Raw genomic sequence first — 21,341 nt, forward strand, 5'->3', positions numbered from 1 at the left:
TTTCTGTTCACAGTGTTTCAATAGTTCCCTAAGCACTTGCAGTTACTGCTTTTTAGAATCAATCCAGAGTACTGGAAATAAAGAAAAACTGTCCTAGAACAGCAGCAACATGTCACTTCATTAAAACAAACTCTTTGCTTCCCTACCTTTCTCCATGCAAGGCAACTCGGCATTTGCTTACTGCAATAAAATAAATTCTTTTTTGCCAGCAAGAAAGATATCCTGGTTTTCATGTCTTCTGACACAATTTAGAACCTCGAAAAACACACAATTTCAGCTAAATTAGCTGGCAACATGGCTTGGCTGGACATCACGGGGAGGACGAACAAATAATACTAATAATGTGCCGTGGTTGCATTCGGGATTTCTAGAGGAAGGATAGCCTGACTGAAAATATTTGGCATGTGGGAAACATAGACAAGGACTATATTACCCTCAAAATCTCATTTGTCGAAATCTCCCAGCAGGGAGAAGAAACATGCATGAAAACCAGGCTGCCAATATTCTGTTAGCAACGATCCAATACTACAGCCTACAGTAAGACAATGATCTGAACAATTCCTCTAGCAATATCACACATGTATGTTGTAAGAGTTTTATGGCATTTCTAGAGTATCTAATCTATCCCAAAAGCAAACCAGCATCCATAGAACATGTAAGATTCCACAGTCCATCTCCAATATCCAGTTTAGTTAACTTAACGTAGGGTTCCGCTTGGAAAAGTGTCATTGAAAGACGGTACAGCCAGGCACCAACAGAAGGAAAAAACAAAAGTGTTTTAGCCCAGAACAAAATATGCTCAATTTACCTAGAGAGAAGTTTGGAGTTTGTCTTTAAATAAATGACAGGCCAGCATGCTCACCAAAGGCTTTGATAAACTATTTTAGTTCCTCGAGTCTCTTTTCATTCACATTAGCAGATCAGTCAGATCAGGCACTAGCAACCGGGCTCCGATTTTCCTCTCTGCTACTGACTTCCCTACAATCATAGAGCAAACTATCGAATCTCAGACTCCTGAGGCTTAAATGCCTTTTACACTCCTCTGCCATATCTGGAGCAATAGGAGGTAGATGTGACTTCCATTTGCCACAAGGCTTCTTTAAAAAGCCAGGATCACGTAAAGAAAAAAGTTGGTTCTTACTCCTCGTTAACTTGGATACGTTATTGGGTTCTGTGAACTGATCTTCCTGGCCAGCACTGTTTGATGACTTTTACACCTGCAACAATAATTAAGCATTGTGGAACATGAGTTGACGTACCAGAGGACTTTCCATATTCCACCCTTTGGAAGACGAAGACTTCTGCAGGGAACCCTGCGATCACGCCTAACGTCGTCCACTAGGCAACACCTGAAAATAGATTTCTGCCTGTTCACTCTCCTTGGCCAGAGAAAGCATTCCTCCAAATCTGGTGCAGTTGTACATGGGCGAAGTCAGCGTAGGAAGGGTAGGGGGATGCACCCCACCGATTTCTGAGTTGTTCTGCTCAGTTGAGGCAGGGCATAGACTCCCTTTCTCCTCACAATTATCCGGCAATTTGTTAAGTTTCAGCTGAGCTTTCCATTCTCTGTCGTCGCTATCCTATCTCTCCACAAGAAACATTATGAGAGAAAGCAAAATACCATTTTTCCACGGTTTGCCTTTCCTCTCCCCTTCTTTCACCTAGAGCCTTCTTATCTATTACCTTATGCGACCTTTCTCTGGCCTCACTGGTCCTCATTTTCCCCACTGTGGTCTCATCATTCCTATAAATAGGAAGACTGTCTTTCGTGCAACTTCTTCCAGTAGTGTTTCAACATCAAGTTCCCAGGCAGAGGATGTGGGGGAGCAAGAAGATGGGAGAGCTTGGAACGTAGGAAAAGAAAACTAAACTACATCACAGGAGCATCATGGAATAAACAGAATGTCACAGCAATTATGGTCGACATTCGCTACGCCTTACAGGCTCCGACGAGAGCGTGCACGTGTCTTTGTGCGACCAGTACCATCTGCCCGTATAACATACGTAGGTGTACCCGCATGCATTCAGAAGCTGAAGCACAAGCTGGGAAGTCCTCGCCCTATAATAAGTTCCTTCTAGATTCGTGTTACGGCATACTCATTTCAGACCTTGAGAAAAAAACAACCTACTAAAACGTACCAATCTAAAAGCAAAGCAATCCACCAGAGCCTGAGCAACGAGGATTTGAAGAGGTGTCTTAGGCGTAGAAAGATTTTGGACAGTTTAAATATCAGAAGCCCATTCTAAAATGGAATTGGTTGAGTGCATGGGTACAATCACTGCTCAGATGAAGTTTCACAGCCTGACTGCACCTGAAATTACTATTTTTTAGCAGCTAAGGAAGGATAAACGTTCTAAGTATAAAAGAGTTATGTTCTTAGTGACTTACTTTGGTCATTAGTTCTAATTTGCAAAGCTTATTGAAAACAGCTGAAGATAACAATCACTCCAAGTAGGCTAACAGCCAGGAAGCCTCCATTGTTTCTTACAACTGACAGGCAACTTTCCTGTGTCCTTCTTGCTCATTTGTGCTGGGAATTATTGTAACATTGAACTCATGGTGGCAGAAGGTAACGGATCACCAGGCATGTGCCTGCAGACGTACGTGCAATCATGTACATCCAAAGGCAGCGATAGGAGCAGCCATTCCCTGATTTGTGCAAGGTATTCAGCTCCTTTGGCCCCGTTCACTCACCACAAGAAGGACTAACCGGTCTCCGTTACACCTAAGGATGCCAAGCCCTGTAAAGGGTAACATTTGAGCGACAACAGTCGCTGCCATGGTTGCAAACTTTGTTTTCTCAATACTGATCTTGGGTATCTGAGACCTGGTCATCCTCTCCTTAGCAATCACTATCCGATCGTGTGTCTGACAGCGTTCCGTGGGCAGTTCCAATTCTTTCCAGATCAGAGTTCTAGCTTTTCACGGCATAAAGCAACCCGATACTCCGGGCTAGCTCCAGCGTACACAAGACTGTCAGCCAAGGGGAAGGCCTCAGCAATAGGACATTTTTTGTCAGCACCTGTCTCAAAGTGCTCTATTACAGAAGAAGTGGAAAAAGTCTACAGCCACTTCACCCAAACCAGTTCCTTAATCGTATCTCCTCCTTAGCACCTGCTTCATCAAGCACAGCATCTTACAATGTAGCTTATTATTTTCCACAGCACTCAGCTTACCTCTGAACTGAGATCCAGTGAAGCCAAAGTTTGGCAAGAAAGCTGGGAAAAGACCAGGAAGCTCAACTTTCAATTGTTACTTGCGGCTACACTTTTATGGCCTGCAGGCAGGTCTTTTTTCACATGTATTTTGTTGGCTGTGAAGAAGAGAAGATGACAAAACAGACAACTTGTGGACTGAATAACTCGCCTGGGTGAAACGCAGGGCAGAGTTGCATGCTGAGAGGACTGCTTCCTAATTTTGTGCCACGCATGGACCAATGGGAAGCTACTCCCGACAGCTGAACGCAATGCGCGTTCATTACTTGCAGCTTTCCCAAGTAAGCGTGACACCATAGTATCAGGAGTAAAGGCCGAGTTGAAGAATTACCTCCTATTGATCAAATAATGAAAGGGCGAGGGGGGGAGAAAAAAGACAAGAAAACTTCAACCAAACTCATCGATGCCAGATAGACCCATCAATGGGACGAGAATCTATGAGAGACTGAAATAACAAGCGAGCAAATTCATCCTCCTCGCTCCATCAGCACAGCTGCAGAACTGACATGCACAGAAACAGAACTAAAGGAAGAACGGCAGCACTGACAGCCTTGATGATAAAAGGATAAACTTACCAGCTGTCACCAACCATCTCCCTACAGCCCAAGCAACTGTCACTGAATCCTCTCTGGAGATGGCACATGCTCCACAGATAGCCTTGTCAGTCATGCTGTGTTTCTGAGGATAAGCTCGGCCTTTGACCATGTCACAATTCTTCTAAGAAAGGCAGTAACTGGCTCCGAATAAAGGTCCCCTCCAGAGCAGAGATGCTAACTAAACACGGAACGCAGAAAAGCCTCTGTGGGAAGGATCCTTTGCTCGTGCAACAAACTTGAGCGGGTGCCTCTTGTGGGAATCTGGCAGTCAAGACAGAGATACGCTGAAAGATACACCGAAGATACACTGAAACAGCTCTTGGAAAAACTGGATTTAACGGCCCCATCACGACCATCCCATACCGAAATAGGCCACTGACAGCTAAAGGGACAGCAAGCGAGAGCCTGCAAAACACTTCCAGTGTCCAAAAGACAGCATAAACTAAATACTACCAAACCTAGATTCCCTGCACTCTGTCTGAAGCCAAGGCACAGTACAGAGGGACGTCAAGAAGCATGTGTCAGGGATCAGAATAAGCAGTACTCCCTTCCACAGCAGCTCCTAAGGCCGCTTCCACACTGGCACCACCTACTTTTGCTCCCTGCAAAGGTTACCATAGCCATAGCAGCTGTGTGGAACTGACAGTTACTTGGTTTTAAAAGAAAAATCTCCTCCCCGAGTATTTTGTTTTACAACTCAGTCACTTTATACAACCCCACCGAACTATGGACATTAAGACCTCCCAAGGTGGGTCAGAGCCTCTTAATCCAGACCCATGACCCATTAAATAACTGTAATCGTTATGTGCAATGCAATACGAGACAAAGAAAGCGGCCAAAGAACACAGCTAAACCAACCATGCGACCCGGCCGCACTTGCCCTGTGCAGCTGCCTCTGCTCCAGCGCCACCCCCGGAGTCTGTCCCGTGGCCCCAGGGGATACTGTCCCAAATGGAGAGCAATCAGCTTTCTTTCTTCAGCAGGGCTGTCCGCAGCGAGGAGTCTCCAATCAGTGGGGAAGCAACTCAACTTGTCAGTGGGGAAGCTGGCCTCTTCCTTTGGGGATTAAATCCATGCCCCACGCCTATACGGGTGAAAACGTTTGTGAGTTCAAGGACGCTACCGATACCTCACATCAAACCCAGAGAAAAGGCAAATTTGTTGCCAGTGTGGAAAAGCTGACAAAGAATTTAACTCAATGGAGCGTGCCTTGCTCCCGAATCGCTCCCTTGGTCGTTACCAACGGGGCTTTCTCAGGTAAGACAATGAACTGACACAGCGACAGAAAAGCACGGGCCCGAAGATCTCGTGACAGAGGGCAAAATTTATTGAACGCTGATTCTAGGAAGGCGTTCCCATCATTCTTTAAAGATGTGGCTCAAATAAAGAGCAACACCAATAAAGCCCACAGATAAAAAGCCTGGGGTCTCCGTGTAGGGTATTTTTCTCAAAAAACTTAACTATCTAAAGTACTGTTCTCTAATTCAGCCCTCCGGTTTCTGTGGAATCGAGTAAGTCTACGCACTAAGATATAAAGAGCAGTTAAGTATATTAAGGAAGTGGGACACACAGTATCCTTTTCCCACTGAACCTCAGTCACAGGGGACACACTGGGAAACACCGGAGCACACCGGGACACCCCGGGACACCCCGGGACAGACCGGGACAGGCTGGCAGAGTGGGCAGCACTCGGCCTGTAGAGGAGCAGCTTCGGGGTGACCCAGCTGGGGCCGCCCAGTGCCTGAAGGGGCCACAGGAAAAGATGGAGAAAGAGGATTTCCAAGGGACGGAGGGACAGGACACAGGGAATGGCTTCCCAGTGCCAGAGGGCAGCGATGGATGGGAGATTGGGAATTGGGAATTCCTGGCTGGGAGGGGGGGAGGCCCCGGCAGAGTTCGCCCAGAGCAGCTGTGGCTGCCCCTGGATCCCTGGCAGTGCCCAGGGCCAGGCTGGACATTGGGGCTGGAGCAGCCTGGGACAGTGGAAGGTGTCCCTGCCATGGCAGGGCTGGCACTGGATGGGCTTTAAGGTCCTTCCAACCCAAACCATGATGGGATTCTGGGATTGTTATAAATGTACTGTGGTGTTGGCTTTTCGCATGTTCCATCATTGTTATGGATGGATTGTGATGTTGGTTTTTTTCATGTACCTTAATGTTAGAAAAGCTTTGCCTGGGTTCTGTAATGTAATGCTGTAGAATGTCTGTAGTTTGGGTGACAGTTTGGGAAGGACGGGGAGGGGTCTTCACATTCCTGGAAAAGGAGTGGACTAGAGCATCTAAGCCTGGTGATACCAAGGTAACTCTTAAGAGGGAACTGGGGGTTAATGCGCTGGGGAAACCCAAATGATCCAAGAGATACACCAAGAATCACACCTGACTGGGAAATAAGGCCAAGCTTATAGCAGTGGTTTCAAGTGTTGCCTGGACAAGCCCTGAGACACCTCTGATACCCTCCTTGGGGAGGAATCCTTCCACTCCAAACAGGAGGACCAGGACTATTTCGGGCTGAGGGTTCTCATATTCTGCCCTTAGCCTGTGATTTATTCAAAAAGGAGGAGGAATTGCTGCCTCCAACAGTGCCATACCACATACCCTGTCTAATTCATCCCATTACTGGACATGCTGGCTGGGTTAAATGTAAATGTCTAGACTGACAAAATATTGCTATTGTAGTTCACAGAAACAACACTCTCACTGCATGAAGTGTCGAATGCCAAAAGTGGAATGTGTCGAATATCCCATCCAGGTAGAGCAAAGAACAGCTGAAATAGTAACCCTGCTTTGTGGATGGGAATTACTAGTGCCTGTTGAATAGGAGATACCTGAGGGAGATATTCACCCCTGGGCCCACAATTCCAGGTTTCTTGGAGTAATCCTCAATTTGGCAGAATTAAGCCTGGATTTCTTGAATTTTTTTTTTTTAACTCTCAATCCAGCAGCCTCAAAACCCAAATGTCTCGGAACTAACCCTCCATTTAGCAGAATTAATCCCGGGTGTCTCGAATTTTTGAACCCTCAATCCAGCAGTCTTAAACCCTAAATTTCTCGGATCCAATACTAGGAAATTCTTGACTCCCCTCCTTCAAGGAGTCCAATCCCTCCAGTGAAACCCCATCCCAGTTAAACTGGGGCTTCTCTCACTCCTTTTATCTTTGGCTTCACCTCTTTACTGACTGCTTCCCTCGCAGCAGAGCAGAGCCGCAGCCTCAGAGGCTCCACACTCGCTTTGCAGCTCTGGGGTAACCAGCCCGCGTCTCATGCACACACTTTCATCCCCCTTATCCCCCCAAAAAGAGGAAAGGAAAAATACTCACCTTTCTCGGAGTCTTGGTGCACAAGATTTTACGTGTTTAATTACCGCGGTACCCCAGGGAGCCTTTTCTTTCCTTTCTTGTTGCTTTGTCTCCTCTCTTGCCCTCCGGGTGTTTGACTGCAAAACCCCCTGACCCCGCCGGGAAACACAAAGCGAGGCCGCCAAAAGCGGGCGGGGGTACCCCCCTGCTCTGGGTTCCCCGGGAGATCCCAGAGCTGAGCCTTTATCCCCGTACGGGCACCGAATTGTGAAACACGAGGTTCGCTATTTGTAAAATTTGAAGGAAAGTTTAAGAAAAGGGACAATTAGGAGACTACAGCAAAAGGGGCTCTACGGCCGGCTGCTTCGGCAGAGAGCCAAAGGCGCACCTGTACATCCAAAAGATCGGCTTTAAAAGTACATCGCTTATTTTTATTCATCACCATCATGCATCATTCGTTAATTCTTTGGAGTTGCTGAGTATCATCTTATCAGTCCTATCTTTTTCCTTGGCTCCATTCTGTCTGGTTTAGGGTTCTTTTCTTCTGATAAAATTTTCCAGGAATGTGAAGACCCCCCGCATCCTTCCCAAACTGAGCATCCAAACTGCAGACATTCTACAGCATTACATTACATAACCCAGGCAAAGCTTTTCTCACATTAAGGACCATGAAAAAACCAACATCACAATCCATTCCTAACAATGATGGAACATGCGAAAAGCCAACATCACAATACCGTTCAGAACAGAGGGATCAGCGGTGATGCGGCCCTGCCCGCGGAGGGATCAGCGGTTATGCGCATGCGCAGGCGGAGTGATCCGCCAGGAGGGACTATTTGTGATGCGGCCCTGCCCGCGGAGGGATCAGCGGTTATGCGCATGCGCAGGCGGAGTGATCCGCCAGGAGGGACTATTTGTGATGCGGCCCTGCCCGCGGAGGGATCAGCGGTTATGCGCATGCGCAGGTGGAGTGATCCGCCAGGAGGGACTATTTGTGATGCAGCCTGCCTGCAGAGGGATCACTGGTGATGGGTCCCCGCCCGCGCATGCGCACTGATCCGCGCACACGCAGCTGCCAAAACGAGCTTCACTGTAGAATTTGAAGGAAAGTTGAAGAAAAGGGACAGTTTAATAAAAGTTTTATAAAATCAGGAGACAGCAGCACAAAGGGCGCTACGGCCGGGTGCTTCGCACAAAGGCGCACCTTTACAGCCAAAAGATCGCCTTTAACAGCGAGTTCCCGCAGCCAGCTCACAGTCCCAGCCCGCCTTCCCGGGCAGGGTTTCTTTCGGACCAGGGCTGCATTTCCATCCCCCGCTCTGGGAGTCACCAGGTGCGTTAGGAGCGAGCCGATCCCGCTCCCTGAGACACAAGGCCTTGCTCGAGGAGACTGTTCCTGTTCCTCTCTTCCAGCCACTCTGCTCTCCCCAAAACACCCATTTCCTCGGAGCTCCTCTGAAACTGCATTTCCATGGACCCAGGGCTCCAGAAGCTGCAGAGTCGTGCAATGGGGTTTTTTTGGGAAGGGACCTTAAGCTCTTGCAGTTCCACCTCTGTCATGAGAATTTCAGGGCTCTAAGACTCACAGAATGATTTGGGGTTGGAAGGACCTTAAAGCTCATCCAGTGCCAGTGCTGCCACGGGCAGGGACACCTCCCACTGTCCCGGGCTGCTCCCAGCCCCAGTGTCCAGCCTGGCCTGGAACATTCCAGGGGATCCAGGAGCAAATCCCCCCCTCTCTGGGCAGACAGAATGAGCTAAACCTGGGTATTCCTGAGGGAGTGATGGCACCATCAGGGAGTCCTGCATCCCTGATTCCCACGGGGAATCTCCATGTCCTTCCTGCTATGGGATCCAGGAGTTGCAGTAGGATTTTTGTGTTTGGTGTTGCATTCCCAACATGGCAGAACCTGTCACGCTCGGAAACACAGCCAGCGTGACAAGGTTTTGCTCCCTTTCTGCTTTGTTTTTGCTGTGTTTTGTTTCTCTCGACAGCTGGCTTAGAACTTGTGTGTTGCTGTTTAGACATCAAGCTTTGGGGCTGAGGTTTTTTTATTCCCAAGTGCTTGCTGGCAGTAAAAATACACTTCACATCTGAAGTGTGTGCACGTGGCTTGGGCTGTGGATTCACACTTCTGGGGCAAAAAGAAGTCCCTTCACACCTGTGCTGCTGGTGGTGTCCCCTGTGAGAAGTTTGGTGGCTCGTTTGTGGCTCTCTCAGTTGTTCCCTTTCACAGAGCCCGGCATTTCTCCCCTTTTCAGGTTCATCCTGCAGAGCTTCGTTCCTGCTGCCGCAGCGTGTTCTGAACCCTCCGCTCGCAGCCTGGGGGTGCCTTTTGTGCTGCTCCTCCGTGGGGCTGCCTTGAGAGCGGAATCAAGGTTGGAAAAGACCTCGGAGATCACTGAGTGCCACCAGCACCAGCACGGCCAGCGTTGACCACGTCCGCCCATGCCACAGCCAAAGGTGTTGGAGCACTCCCAGGGGTGGGCACTCCAAACCTCCCTGGGCAGCTGTGCCAAGGCCTGAGCGCCCTTTCCATGGAGGAATTTCCCCAATATCCACCCTGAGCCTCCCCTGGCCCAGCCTGAGGCCGTTCCCTCTCCTCCTGTCCCTGTTCCCTGGGAGCAGAGCCCGACCCCCCCGGCTGCCCCCTCCTGTCAGGGACTTGTGCAGAGCCACAAGGTCCCCCCTGAGCCTCCTTTGCTCCAGGCTGTGCACCTTTCCCAGCTCCCTCAGGAACTCTCCAGCCCCTTCCCAGCTCCGTTCCCTTGCCTGGACTCGCTGCAGCCCCTCCGTGTCCCTCTTGTCCCAGAGGTGCTGCCAGCACTGCAGGTGCCCCAGCAGTGCCAGCACAGGGACGGGCACTGCCCCGGCCCTGCTGTCACCCCGAGCTGGCACAGCCCAGGTGCCCTTGGCTTTGCCCACCTGGGCACACCCAGCTCGTGTCCAGCTGCTGTCCCCAGCACCCCCAGGGCCTTTCCCAGTTTTCCAGCCCCTCTTCCCCCAGCCTGGAGTGTTCCATGGTGGCCCAGGTGCAGGAGGCAGCACCATCTCACTCCATGGTGGGATTTTTACATTCTTTTCATTTTGTCACTCTGAACACTTATGCAGCTGCATCTGGGCTGGAAAAGTCACTTTTTCACTGGTGTAGCTACTCAGGAGATCTCTGATAACTCTGTTACCCAAGAACAAGGAAGGATGTGTGATGTCCAAGCCCCTGTGCCAGCAAATCTCAGTTTTTGTGGTGTTTGCTCTCCCCCAGCACAGTTTGATGAAATTTGTCCAAAACAGCTTTTCTGGGGCACTTTGCTTCCCTTGGAGCTCTGTGCCAGCACGGGAGGCTGAAGTCCTGCCTCAGCAAACGGTGCAGGGCTGACCTCAGGAACACTCCCTCGTGAAAAAACCTGGGAAATGGGTTTATACTTGACAGTTTTGCTGACTTTAATATCACTGAGCTGCACAGTTCTGCTGAAAGTGGGATCAGTGCCAGCAAAAGGAGCCTTTGGACAGCTGGCAATTGGGCTGAGATTCCCACAAAAGCACTGAGGTCACCCCCATGAAATTGTGTGGGCTGCTCCTGATAGCTGTTAATATGGAGATATTCCATTGTCATTAATTATGACTTCTGCTGATAATCATAATTAAAATACACATGAATGTGACAAAACTGGCATCAATCCTTTCCAAAGGCTTTCTCTGTTACAGGCCAGAGTGTACCTAGAGAGGACAAATCTCCTTTTTCAGAGTATTTTTAGGACGAGACGCGGCGCTGAGGAATCCCACCCGAACGTGTTGGGATGCAGATCCAGCGCTTTGCAGGGAAAGCTCCAGCAAACAAAAGTTAATGGTTCAGAAAAAATCCCTGTCAAAATGCTACTTCTCAGGAGGCTGCTGTGCCAACCTTCTGGTTTCAGGTTTATGAGGAGCTAAGGAGTGGTTTGAGATTTATTGGGAGCTAAGGAAGGCTCCATCCTGGCTGAGCAGCTGGGATTGCACGTGCAGAGATCATGGCCAGCATCTGCTGAGCACCCCAAATAAATCAGCTCCAAATTCACCTCTGCACCCTAAAGCAGCCCAGCTGAGCAGCTCAGGTGCTCCCTGTATTTCCCAGTGCAGGAGGAACAGGCCTTGGAGCAGTTTAAAGTCCTGCTTCCTCCCCGCCCCCCGCCAATTAACTGCCCTGACACTAATTGGTATCTCCTCAGTGCCTGCGGCTGCTTCCAAGGAGCTCCAAACAAATGAACTCTTAAACAAGGTAGGGAGCAGCTCAGGGAGAGCTGGTGCCTGGGAACAGAGGAGCAAAGCACAGAGCCGGAAAAAACTGAAGTGCAAACAGCTCCTAATACCTCTGAAAGGAGAGAATTGAACTGTGGAGAGAATTAAAGTGTGGAGAGAGCAGCCCTGCCAATATTCTGATTATTTAGAGAGAGGGAGGTGCGGCTGCTTAGGTTCCACGGAGGAAATTGGTGGGAAAGGCTGGGACTGGCTTGGGAGGTTTGAGGAAGTTCCAGCTCAAAGCTGAGACAGAACCAGGTGGGGGGGATCTGGAAAATTCAGTCCTGCTTTTCCCGGCAGGAAAGGGGCAGTTCCAGGGCAGGGAGCTGGGATTTGGCGTTTCCAGAGGTGCAGCTGAGCCTGGGCAGAGCCATCCCTGCACCCTGGCTGGGGTGAGGTGTGCCCTGAGGGAGCTGCATCACCTGTGTCCAGGGAGATTCCAGCCGGTGCCCTCCGGTCCTGCACATCCCTGTCACACACATCCCTTTGCTGCTGTGCTCCCGGTATTTGAGGCACGGGAAGGGCTCCCTTCCCCCTCCCCTGGAAGCCACCTCAGAAGCCCGAGTGGCTTCTCCTTTCCTGCCTTCTCCTTGTCCTGCTCCTTGTCTCTGCTCCCTCTGGTGATCTCAGGCAGCTGCTGGATCTCCTGAGCCAGTTCTGAATTTTGGATTTCTTTTCCCTGCATTTCCCACTGCGGAATGCCATCGGCTGCCTCGGGAGAGGAACCAGTGCAACCTCCACCTCCCCTCCTCGTGTCATCCTTGCACCAGCACCTGAGGCCAATTCTGAACCCCTTTGACTTCCAGCCGCCACGCTTTGCCCTTCCCGGTGATTTCCAAGTCATTAACTCATTCTCAGCTCCAGGGATACTCACCATGCAAAAGGCAAGCCAAGTTGAGCGTAGCACATCCAAATCCTTGCTCCCTCTTCGTCATTCTGCTCGGAACTCACCACAGCCCAATGCCCGATTTCTGCCTCAGTCTAGGGTTAGGCTTAGGGCTACGGTTAGGGTTCTGCCTCAGGTTAGGGTTCAGAAAACCACAAAGCCAGGAGCTCCAGGGATACTCACCATGCAAAAGGCAGGCCAAGTTGAGCGTAGCACATCCAAATCCCCTCTCCCTCTTCGTCATTCTGCTCGGAACTCCCCCCAGCCCAATGCCCGATTTCTGCCTCAGTCTAGGGTTAGGCTTAGGGCTAGGGTTAGGGTTATGCCTAGGGTTAGGGTTCAGAAAACCACAAAGCCAGGAGCTCCAGGGATACTCACCATGCAAAAGGCAGGCCAAGTTGAGCGTAGCACATCCAAATCCTTGCTCCCTCTTCGTCATTCTGCTCGGAACTCACCACAGCCCAATGCCCGATTTCTGCCTCAGTCTAGGGTTAGGCTTAGGGCTAGGGTTAGGGTTATGCCTAGGGTTAGGGTTATGCCTAGGGTTAGGGTTCACAAAACCACAAAGCCAGGAGCTCCAGGGATACTCACCATGCAAAAGGCAGGCCAAGTTGAGCGTAGCACATCCAAATCCTTGCTCCCTCTTCGTCATTCTGCTCGGAACTCCCCACAGTCCAATGCCGGATTTCTGCCTCAGTCTAGGGTTAGGCTTAGGGCTAGGGTTAGGGTTATGCCTAGGGTTAGGGTTCAGAAAACCACAAAGCCAGGAGCTCCAGGGATACTCACCATGCAAAAGGCAGGCCGAGTTGAGCGTAGCACATCCAAATCCTTGCTCCCTCTTTGTCATTCTGCTCGGAACTCCCCCCAGCCCAATGCCCGATTTCTGCCTCAGTCTAGGGGTAGGCTTAGGGCTAGGGTTAGGGTTATGCCTAGGGTTAGGGTTCAGAAAACCACAAAGCCAGGAGCTCCAGGGATACCATGCAAAAGGCAGGCCAAGTTGAGCGTAGCACATCCAAATCCTTGCTCCCTCTTCTTCATTCTGCTCAGAACTCCCCACAGCCCAATGCCCGATTTCTGCCTCAGTCTAGGGTTAGGCTTAGGGCTAGGGTTAGGGTTATGCCTAGGGTTAGGGTTATGCCTAGGGTTAGGGTTCACAAAACCACAAAGCCAGGAGCTCAAGGGATACTCACCATGCAAAAGGCAAGCCAAGTTGAGCGTAGCACATCCAAATCCTTGCTCCCTCTTTGTCATTCTGCTCGGAACTCGCCACAGCCCAATGCCCGATTACTGGCTCAGTCTAGGGCTAGGCTTAGGGCTAGGGTTAGGGTTATGCCTAGGGTTAGGGTTCAGAAAACCACAAAGCCAGGAGCTCCAGGGATACTCCCCATGCAAAAGGCAGGCCAAGTTGAGCGTAGCACATCCAAATCCTTGCTCCCTCTTTGTCATTCTGCTCGGAACTCCCCACAGCCCAATGCCCGATTTCTGCCTCAGTCTAGGGTTAGGCTTAGGGCTACGGTTAGGGTTATGCCTAGGGTTAGGGTTCACAAAACCACAAAGCCAGGAGCTCCAGGGATACTCACCATGCAAAAGGCAGGCCAAGTTGAGCGTAGCGCATCCAAATCCTTGCTCCCTCTTCGTCATTCTGCTCAGAACTCGCCACAGCCCAATGCCCGATTACTGCCTCAGTCTAGGGTTAGGCTTCGGGCTAGGGTTAGGGTTATGCCTAGGGTTAGGGTTCAGAAAACCACAAAGCCAGGAGCTCCAGGGATACCATGCAAAAGGCAGGCCAAGTTGAGCGTAGCACATCCAAATCCTTGCTCCCTCTTCTTCATTCTGCTCAGAACTCCCCACAGCCCAATGCCCGATTTCTGCCTCAGTCTAGGGTTAGGCTTAGGGCTAGGGTTAGGGTTATGCCTAGGGTTAGGGTTATGCCTAGGCTTAGGGTTCACAAAACCACAAAGCCAGGAGCTCCAGGGATACTCACCATGCAAAAGGCAAGTCAAGTTGAGCGTAGCACATCCAAATCCCCTATCCCTCTTCTTCATTCTGCTCGGAACTCCCCACAGCCCAATGCCCGATTTCTGCCTCAGTCTAGGGTTAGGCTTAGGACTAGGGTTAGGGTTATGCCTAGGGTTAGGGTTCACAAAACCACAAAGCCAGGAGCTCCAGGGATACTCACCATGCAAAAGGCAGGCCAAGTTGAGCGTAGCACATTCAAATCCTTGCTCCCTCTTTGTCATTCTGCTCGGAACTCCCCACAGCCCAATGCCCGATTTCTGCCTCAGTCTAGGGTTAGGCTTAGGGCTAGGGTAAGGGTTATGCCTAGGGTTAGGGTTCAGAAAACCACAAAGCCAGGAGCTCCAGGGATACTCACCATGCAAAAGGCAGGCCAAGTTGAGCGTAGCACATCCAAATCCTTGCTCCCTCTTCGTCATTCTGCTCGGAACTCACCACAGCCCAATGCCCGATTTCTGCCTCAGTCTAGGGTTAGGCTTAGGGCTAGGGTTAGGGTTATGCCTAGGGTTAGGGTTATGCCTAGGGTTAGGGTTCACAAAACCACAAAGCCAGGAGCTCCAGGGATACTCACCATGCAAAAGGCAAGTCAAGTTGAGCGTAGCACATCCAAATCCCCTATCCCTCTTCTTCATTCTGCTCGGAACTCCCCACAGCCCAATGCCCGATTTCTGCCTCAGTCTAGGGTTAGGCTTAGGGCTAGGGTTAGGGTTATGCCTAGGGTTAGGGTTCACAAAACCACAAAGCCAGGAGCTCCAGGGATACTCACCATGCAAAAGGCAGGCCAAGTTGAGCGTAGCACATCCAAATCCTTGCTCCCTCTTCGTCATTCTGCTCGGAACTCACCACAGCCCAATGCCCGATTACTGGCTCAGTCTAGGGGTAGGCTTAGGGCTAGGGTTAGGGTTATGCCTAGGGTTAGGGTTCAGAAAACCGCAAAGCCAGGAGCTCCAGGGATACTCCCCATGCAAAAGGCAGGCCAAGTTGAGCGTAGCACATCCAAATCCTTGCTCCCTCTTCGTCATTCTGCTCGGAACTCCCCACAGTCCAATGCCCGATTTCTGCCTCAGTCTAGGGTTAGGCTTAGGGCTAGGGTTAGGGTTATGCCTAGGGTTAGGGTTCAGAAAACCACAAAGCCAGGAGCTCCAGGGATACTCACCATGCAAAAGGCAGGCCAAGTTGAGCGTAGCACATCCAAATCCTTGCTCCCTCTTTGTCATTCTGCTCGGAACTCCCCCCAGCCCAATGCCCGATTTCTGCCTCAGTCTAGGGTTAGGCTTAGGGCTAGGGTTAGGCTTAGGGCTAGGGTTAGGGTTATGCCTAGGGTTAGGGTTCACAAAACCACAAAGCCAGGAGCTCAAGGGATACCATGCAAAAGGCAGGCCAAGTTGAGCGTAGCACATCCAAATCCTTGCTCCCTCTTCGTCATTCTGCTCGGAACTCACCACAGCCCAATGCCCGATTTCTGCCTCAGTCTAGGGTTAGGCTTAGGGCTACGGTTAGGGTTCTGCCTCAGGTTAGGGTTCAGAAAACCACAAAGCCAGGAGCTCCAGGGATACTCACCATGCAAAAGGCAGGCCAAGTTGAGCGTAGCACATCCAAATCCCCTCTCCCTCTTCGTCATTCTGCTCGGAACTCCCCCCAGCCCAATGCCCGATTTCTGCCTCAGTCTAGGGTTAGGCTTAGGGCTAGGGTTAGGGTTATGCCTAGGGTTAGGGTTCAGAAAACCACAAAGCCAGGAGCTCCAGGGATACTCACCATGCAAAAGGCAGGCCAAGTTGAGCGTAGCACATCCAAATCCTTGCTCCCTCTTCGTCATTCTGCTCGGAACTCACCACAGCCCAATGCCCGATTTCTGCCTCAGTCTAGGGTTAGGCTTAGGGCTAGGGTTAGGGTTATGCCTAGGGTTAGGGTTATGCCTAGGGTTAGGGTTCACAAAACCACAAAGCCAGGAGCTCCAGGGATACTCACCATGCAAAAGGCAGGCCAAGTTGAGCGTAGCACATCCAAATCCTTGCTCCCTCTTCGTCATTCTGCTCGGAACTCCCCACAGTCCAATGCCGGATTTCTGCCTCAGTCTAGGGTTAGGCTTAGGGCTAGGGTTAGGGTTATGCCTAGGGTTAGGGTTCAGAAAACCACAAAGCCAGGAGCTCCAGGGATACTCACCATGCAAAAGGCAGGCCGAGTTGAGCGTAGCACATCCAAATCCTTGCTCCCTCTTTGTCATTCTGCTCGGAACTCCCCCCAGCCCAATGCCCGATTTCTGCCTCAGTCTAGGGGTAGGCTTAGGGCTAGGGTTAGGGTTATGCCTAGGGTTAGGGTTCAGAAAACCACAAAGCCAGGAGCTCCAGGGATACCATGCAAAAGGCAGGCCAAGTTGAGCGTAGCACATCCAAATCCTTGCTCCCTCTTCTTCATTCTGCTCAGAACTCCCCACAGCCCAATGCCCGATTTCTGCCTCAGTCTAGGGTTAGGCTTAGGGCTAGGGTTAGGGTTATGCCTAGGGTTAGGGTTATGCCTAGGGTTAGGGTTCACAAAACCACAAAGCCAGGAGCTCAAGGGATACTCACCATGCAAAAGGCAAGCCAAGTTGAGCGTAGCACATCCAAATCCTTGCTCCCTCTTTGTCATTCTGCTCGGAACTCGCCACAGCCCAATGCCCGATTACTGGCTCAGTCTAGGGCTAGGCTTAGGGCTAGGGTTAGGGTTATGCCTAGGGTTAGGGTTCAGAAAACCACAAAGCCAGGAGCTCCAGGGATACTCCCCATGCAAAAGGCAGGCCAAGTTGAGCGTAGCACATCCAAATCCTTGCTCCCTCTTTGTCATTCTGCTCGGAACTCCCCACAGCCCAATGCCCGATTTCTGCCTCAGTCTAGGGTTAGGCTTAGGGCTAGGGTTAGGGTTATGCCTAGGGTTAGGGTTATGCCTAGGGTTAGGGTTCACAAAACCACAAAGCCAGGAGCTCAAGGGATACCATGCAAAAGGCAGGCCAAGTTGAGCGTAGCACATCCAAATCCTTGCTCCCTCTTTGTCATTCTGCTCCGAACTCACCACAGCCCAATGCCCGATTTCTGCCTCAGTCTAGGGTTAGGCTTAGGGCTACGGTTAGGGTTATGCCTAGGGTTAGGGTTCACAAAACCACAAAGCCAGGAGCTCCAGGGATACTCACCATGCAAAAGGCAGGCCAAGTTGAGCGTAGCGCATCCAAATCCTTGCTCCCTCTTCGTCATTCTGCTCAGAACTCGCCACAGCCCAATGCCCGATTACTGCCTCAGTCTAGGGTTAGGCTTCGGGCTAGGGTTAGGGTTATGCCTAGGGTTAGGGTTCAGAAAACCACAAAGCCAGGAGCTCCAGGGATACCATGCAAAAGGCAGGCCAAGTTGAGCGTAGCACATCCAAATCCTTGCTCCCTCTTCTTCATTCTGCTCAGAACTCCCCACAGCCCAATGCCCGATTTCTGCCTCAGTCTAGGGTTAGGCTTAGGGCTAGGGTTAGGGTTATGCCTAGGGTTAGGGTTATGCCTAGGCTTAGGGTTCACAAAACCACAAAGCCAGGAGCTCCAGGGATACTCACCATGCAAAAGGCAAGTCAAGTTGAGCGTAGCACATCCAAATCCCCTATCCCTCTTCTTCATTCTGCTCGGAACTCCCCACAGCCCAATGCCCGATTTCTGCCTCAGTCTAGGGTTAGGCTTAGGACTAGGGTTAGGGTTATGCCTAGGGTTAGGGTTCACAAAACCACAAAGCCAGGAGCTCCAGGGATACTCACCATGCAAAAGGCAGGCCAAGTTGAGCGTAGCACATTCAAATCCTTGCTCCCTCTTTGTCATTCTGCTCGGAACTCCCCACAGCCCAATGCCCGATTTCTGCCTCAGTCTAGGGTTAGGCTTAGGGCTAGGGTAAGGGTTATGCCTAGGGTTAGGGTTCAGAAAACCACAAAGCCAGGAGCTCCAGGGATACTCACCATGCAAAAGGCAGGCCAAGTTGAGCGTAGCACATCCAAATCCTTGCTCCCTCTTCGTCATTCTGCTCGGAACTCACCACAGCCCAATGCCCGATTTCTGCCTCAGTCTAGGGTTAGGCTTAGGGCTAGGGTTAGGGTTATGCCTAGGGTTAGGGTTATGCCTAGGGTTAGGGTTCACAAAACCACAAAGCCAGGAGCTCCAGGGATACTCACCATGCAAAAGGCAAGTCAAGTTGAGCGTAGCACATCCAAATCCCCTATCCCTCTTCTTCATTCTGCTCGGAACTCCCCACAGCCCAATGCCCGATTTCTGCCTCAGTCTAGGGTTAGGCTTAGGGCTAGGGTTAGGGTTATGCCTAGGGTTAGGGTTCACAAAACCACAAAGCCAGGAGCTCCAGGGATACTCACCATGCAAAAGGCAGGCCAAGTTGAGCGTAGCACATCCAAATCCTTGCTCCCTCTTCGTCATTCTGCTCGGAACTCACCACAGCCCAATGCCCGATTACTGGCTCAGTCTAGGGGTAGGCTTAGGGCTAGGGTTAGGGTTATGCCTAGGGTTAGGGTTCAGAAAACCGCAAAGCCAGGAGCTCCAGGGATACTCCCCATGCAAAAGGCAGGCCAAGTTGAGCGTAGCACATCCAAATCCTTGCTCCCTCTTCGTCATTCTGCTCGGAACTCCCCACAGTCCAATGCCCGATTTCTGCCTCAGTCTAGGGTTAGGCTTAGGGCTAGGGTTAGGGTTATGCCTAGGGTTAGGGTTCAGAAAACCACAAAGCCAGGAGCTCCAGGGATACTCACCATGCAAAAGGCAGGCCAAGTTGAGCGTAGCACATCCAAATCCTTGCTCCCTCTTTGTCATTCTGCTCGGAACTCCCCCCAGCCCAATGCCCGATTTCTGCCTCAGTCTAGGGTTAGGCTTAGGGCTAGGGTTAGGGTTATGCCTAGGGTTAGGGTTATGCCTAGGGTTAGGGTTCACAAAACCACAAAGCCAGGAGCTCAAGGGATACCATGCAAAAGGCAGGCCAAGTTGAGCGTAGCACATCCAAATCCTTGCTCCCTCTTCGTCATTCTGCTCAGAACTCGCCACAGCCCAATGCCCGATTACTGGCTCAGTCTAGGGTTAGGCTTAGGGCTAGGGTTAGGGTTATGCCTAGGGTTAGGGTTCAGAAAACCACAAAGCCAGGAGCTCCAGGGATACCATGCAAAAGGCAGGCCAAGTTGAGCGTAGCACATCCAAATCCTTGCTCCCTCTTCTTCATTCTGCTCAGAACTCCCCACAGCCCAATGCCCGATTTCTGCCTCAGTCTAGGGTTAGGCTTAGGGCTAGGGTTAGGGTTATGCCTAGGGTTAGGGTGATGCCTAGGGTTAGGGTTCACAAAACCACAAAGCCAGGAGCTCAAGGGATACTCACGATGCAAAAGGCAAGCCAAGTTGAGCGTAGCACATCCAAATCCTTGCTCCCTCTTTGTCATTCTGCTCGGAACTCCTTACAGCCCAATGCCCGATTACTGCCTCAGTCTAGGGTTAGGCTTCGGGCTAGGGTTAGGGTTATGCCTAGGGTTAGGGTTCAGAAAACCACAAAGCCAGGAGCTCCAGGGATACCATGCAAAAGGCAGGCCAAGTTGAGCGTAGCACATCCAAATCCTTGCTCCCTCTTCTTCATTCTGCTCAGAACTCCCCACAGCCCAATGCCCGATTTCTGCCTCAGTCTAGGGTTAGGCTTAGGGCTAGGGTTAGGGTTATGCCTAGGGTTAGGGTTATGCCTAGGCTTAGGGTTCACAAAACCACAAAGCCAGGAGCTCCAGGGATACTCACCATGCAAAAGGCAAGTCAAGTTGAGCGTAGCACATCCAAATCCCCTATCCCTCTTCTTCATTCTGCTCGGAACTCCCCACAGCCCAATGCCCGATTTCTGCCTCAGTCTAGGGTTAGGCTTAGGGCTAGGGTTAGGGTTATGCCTAGGGTTAGGGTTCACAAAACCACAAAGCCAGGAGCTCCAGGGATACTCACCATGCAAAAGGCAGGCCAAGTTGAGCGTAGCACATTCAAATCCTTGCTCCCTCTTTGTCATTCTGCTCGGAACTCCCCCCAGCCCAATGCCCGATTTCTGCCTCAGTCTAGGGTTAGGCTTAGGGCTAGGGTAAGGGTTATGCCTAGGGTTAGGGTTCAGAAAACCACAAAGCCAGGAGCTCCAGGGATACTCACCATGCAAAAGGCAGGCCAAGTTGAGCGTAGCACATCCAAATCCTTGCTCCCTCTTCGTCATTCTGCTCGGAACTCCCCACAGCCCAATGCCCGATTTCTGCCTCAGTCTAGGGTTAGGCTTAGGGCTAGGGTTAGGGTTATGCCTAGGGTTAGGGTTATGCCTAGGGTTAGGGTTCACAAAACCACAAAGCCAGGAGCTCCAGGGATACTCACCATGCAAAAGGCAAGTCAAGTTGAGCGTAGCACATCCAAATCCCCTATCCCTCTTCTTCATTCTGCTCGGAACTCCCCACAGCCCAATGCCCGATTTCTGCCTCAGTCTAGGGTTAGGCTTAGGGCTAGGGTTAGGGTTATGCCTAGGGTTAGGGTTCACAAAACCACAAAGCCAGGAGCTCCAGGGATACTCACCATGCAAAAGGCAGGCCAAGTTGAGCGTAGCACATCCAAATCCTTGCTCCCTCTTCGTCATTCTGCTCGGAACTCACCACAGCCCAATGCCCGATTACTGGCTCAGTCTAGGGGTAGGCTTAGGGCTAGGGTTAGGGTTATGCCTAGGGTTAGGGTTCAGAAAACCGCAAAGCCAGGAGCTCCAGGGATACTCACCATGCAAAAGGAAGGCCGAGTTGAGCGTAGCACATCCAAATCCTTGCTCCCTCTTTGTCATTCTGCTCGGAACTCCCAAAAGCCCAATGCCCGATTTCTGCCTCAGTCTAGGGTTAGGCTTAGGGCTAGGGTTAGGGTTATGCCTCAGGTTAGGGTTCAAAAAACCACAAAGCCAGGAGCTCAAGGGATACTCCCCATGCAAAAGGCAGGCCAAGTTGAGCGTAGCACATCCAAATCCTTGCTCCCTCTTCGTCATTCTGCTCGGAACTCCCCACAGTCCAATGCCCG

The sequence above is a fragment of the Coloeus monedula genome (genome assembly GCF_965178545.1).
Source record: "Coloeus monedula genome assembly, chromosome: 20".
Classification (NCBI taxonomy): domain Eukaryota; kingdom Metazoa; phylum Chordata; class Aves; order Passeriformes; family Corvidae; genus Coloeus; species Coloeus monedula.